Source organism: Mus musculus, chromosome 7, assembly GCF_000001635.26.
Source record: "Mus musculus strain C57BL/6J chromosome 7, GRCm38.p6 C57BL/6J".
NCBI classification, from domain to species: domain Eukaryota; kingdom Metazoa; phylum Chordata; class Mammalia; order Rodentia; family Muridae; genus Mus; species Mus musculus.
The window spans coordinates 7,920,348-7,924,470 of record NC_000073.6 but is presented as its reverse complement, the minus strand read 5'-3'; positions in this window follow the sequence as shown (position 1 = coordinate 7,924,470).

Below are 4,123 nucleotides of genomic sequence, written 5' to 3'. Positions count from 1 at the left end.
GTTACTGCAAGGTGTCCTTAGGCTGTGGAAAAAACAGGGATGAGGAGGAACGACTTCCAGCTCCTATTTTAGCCACAAGTCGTGGTGTTACTAATGACATAATTCTTGCCTAGGTCTTGCTAAATCTGAGGTTGATAATTCTCCTTTAGGAGCTGCACAGCACTCAGAACTGTGCATACTGGTTTGTGATTGTACAAATTCAGTATGGGCATCGCTTGGTGCAGAGGCACTGCAGGGGAAGGTCCAGCTTGACAATTTCTGAGTTTCCTGTGAGATAAACCCGGTTTAAAAGAGGTTGGTATCATATTTTGGTTAAAAATCAAAAATATTTTTCGGCTCTGCCTCACCTCCCCAAAAGATACCCAGAGCCACAGGTGTGGGTCTTATCAGTACCCACGGGAGGAATCGGGTCAATGTCCACCCAAGCCAAGGTTAAAAGCCCACTCATCTACAGATGAGAAAATCATTTGATCACCTCAGTTAAGCATTGCCTTATTTTAACTTAATTAATAGGGGGGAGAGAGATTGGAGACGTACTATTGAAAGGGCAAGCCCTTCACTGCCTTTCACCCAAATAAAAAAGCCAATTGGCCTTGTACTACAAGAGCCGGTCGAACTCCTTCTCCCTGTTTCCCACCTATCATCCAAAAATGCGGAGGTCAACTAGAAAGTTACCTACCAAGTACTAATTAGCATCTTAAAGTCAGAGCCTGCAGCTCCAGGCCTTTCAGTTAGTTGTTTACTAAGAAAGGACAGTCTTAAGCCAGATACAGTTTACCATAAGAAAAGTTAAAGAATCCCAGTGAAGCAAGTTTTTTCTTTAGCCCTAGATTCCAGGCAGAACTATTGAGCATAGATAATTTTCCCCCCTCAGGCCAGCTTTTTCTTTTTTTTAAATTTTGTTAATAAAAGGGAGAAGATGTAGTCTCCCCTCCCCCAGCCTGAAACCTGCTTGCTCGGGGTGGAGCTTCCTGCTCATTCGTTCTGCCACGCCCACTGCTGGAACCTGAGGAGCCACACACGTGCACCTTTCTACTGGACCCGAGATTATTCGGCGGGAATCGGGTCCCCTCCCCCTTCCTTCATAACTAGTGTCCCAACAATAAAATTTGAGCTTTGATCAGAATGAATTTGTCTTAGCTCCGTTTCTTCTTTCGCCCCGTCTAGATTCCTCTCTTACAGCTCGAGTAGCCTTCTCAGTCGATCCGTTCATGTTGCGAGCTGCTGGCGGCCGCAACATAATATCACCATTATTGTTTACTATAGTAAATATTTATTCAAATCTCTGTTTGTCTTTATAATATCCTTTCTCATGACTATCTTTGTTTTCTGGGAATTTATGGTTTTACTTAGCATCATTTTTCTTCTTCTCGGGATATTTCCTTTAGTTTTCCACCTAGTACATACTCCTTAAGATTTTGGTTATATTAAGTGTATCATTTTAAAAAGATGTATGCTAGATGCTCACAGTCATCTATCTATAAGATGGAACACAGGGTCCCAAATGGAGAAGCTAGAGAAAGCACCCAAGGAGCTGAAGGGGTCTGCTACCCTATAGGTGGAACAACAATATGAACCCCAGAGCTCATGACTTTAGCTGCATATGTAGCAGAAAATGGCCTAGTTGGCCATCACTGGGAAGAGAGGCCCCTTGATCTTGCAAACTTTATATGCCCCAGTACAGGGGAATGCCAGGGCCAAGAAGAGGGAGTGGGTGGGTAGGGAAGCAGGGGGTGGGGAAGGTATAGGAACTTTCAGTATAGCATTTGAAATGGATATAAAGAAAATATCTAATAAAAAAATAAAAGCTTATGTTATTTTAAAAAAAATAATAAAACGGGACTGTAAGACTGGATCACTATCAGGGACATCAGCCCTCTGCCTGGGCTTAGGACCCACACACCAGGGTGCTACAACAACCAGGTAAACTAAGGATTCTCTGCCACCCATCCAGCAACACAGGCCAGCAGACAGGGATGTGCAGAGAGGCACATGGATAGGGGCGTTTGTACCCAAGGCTTAGACCAGTTATACCATGGTGATGCAGACTTCAGACCTGTCTCAGCTCCAGGGGAAAACCTTCTCTCCCTCTCCCTCTCCCTCTCCCTCTCCCTCTCCCTCTCCCTCTCCCTCTCCCTCTCCCTCTCCCTCTCCCTCTCCCTCTCCCTCTCCCTCTCCCTCTCCCTCTCCCTCTCCCTCTCCCTCTCCCTCTCCCTCTCCCTCTCCCTCTCCCTCTCCCTTTCTTTCTTTCCTTTGAGTCAGGGTTTCTCTGTGTAGACTTGGCTGCACTAGATGGTAGACCAAGCTAGCCACAAACTCAGATATCCACTAGGATTATATGTACGCACGCACTAACAACTCCCACCACTCTTCCTGCCTTTCTGCACACAGTGGGTTCTGGTTAATGTAGTTCAGACAGTTAGCCATGGATACCAGGGCAGTTGCAGAGATGGACAGTGGAGAAGCAGTGTTAAGGAGTTAACAGGACTCCCTGCAGACTAGATCACAGTACATATGCTCCAGTGTTCCCTTTCCCCGGGAAGCTGCTTCTCGTCTTTCCTTTGAAGTGAAGTGCATCCTCAGTGCCACACCAAAGTCATTTTCTGAGCTGAATCCCGTAATGCATCCCCAAATTTCTCTTAGCATGGGAATGCATAATAGAAAAGTTATTCATGATGACCTCCTGTCTGATGTGTATAACTGAGAAGAGTTTGAATTCTTGAGATCAGTGGTGAAAGGATACTCGATTCCAAATATGTCCTTTCTTTCTTCCTCTATGGTAATTTCCTAACTTTTCTTTGCAAGAAGACCTGTCAAGTATCATTCACACAAAGACCTATAACCTGTTGGGTCTTAAATCCAAGGCAAAAATGTTGAACTAAAGTGTCCATTAATATATCAAACTGGACAGTGGCCTCAGCATCCCTCTGTCCCTTGCTGGCATGCCTCCCTACCTGCAGCCACCCATGCCCCACACTCCCCAGTAAAGGTGATCCCCTGGGCTTTCCTCCTTCCAGCTCCTCTGACCCCTATATAACTTAGTCACTTTTAGCTGTGCTAGTCTCTTGGCTCAGGTGGTCCCTCTAGGTTGGTGGCCCCTGTTTCTCTTTTCAGATCTCCTCTCCTCACATGGCCCAGCTTAGGGTCATGTTCACTCTATAAGGTTTTCTGTCTGGTCTGGAACTCACTGTGACAGGCTAATTTCTAATCCCAAACATCAACTTGCCTCTGCCAGCAGTTCTGTAATTTAGGAGTGTTTCAGCAAGCCCGGCTTTTGGAGCTCAAGGAAATATTGACACATCTATAATCACAACACTCTCCCTAACAGATTGAGTGTAAGGCTCCATCTGGGGAGGTGTGTCCACTTCCTGGCGCTTGATCACGTCTGAACTACATTGTCCAGAAGACATTGCACCGAAAAAAGCCAATGAAAATAGGCGCGTTAGTGACAACAAAAGGACGCTGGCGGGACTTTCGGCTTTGCATGCAGGAGGTTCTTTGAAACTTTCTGGATCTGTCAGTCTGCTTCACAGAAAACTAGTTTTATCAGTATTGGTCATGGCAGAAAAACGGTAGAGTTGAGGCGTTTTTCCTCCGTCATGGAGATGGAGCTGAGGTTTTCGACAGCCCGTGTGATCTAATTCAAGCTTCGAGGAGGGATGGCCACATCCCAGGGACCGGCTGGCCAGTGGAGCCCAATGGTGATTGTGGAGACTGCGGGTGGAGCCCTGCCCCAGGTGAGTGCCTAGTGATCGCCCACCTACCTGAGTTCTAGAGCACTGAGATCTGGGTCAGGAGCCAACAGGGTAGACTCCCATGTCCCCGACTGTTGGGCAACGGTGGACGAAATTATGGTAGTTGGGTTGTTTTGTTTTGTTTTGGTTTGGTTTTGTCATCTGTGTGCTTGAGCCATCCCCTCTGACTCAGTGTGGTGGACTGTACCTCTCAAGGCTTGTGGGAGGGCCTGAGCTCTACTGGCATTAGATGAGGGAAAGGGCTCAGTGAACCTAAGGACCTGCCTTTTGTATAGAGAGATTCTGGTGGCCAAGAAGATTTGAACAGGTGAGAGATTCCATCTAGTCAGTTTTCCGAGCATGGGGTGGGGGTAATATGGGTGTAGGCA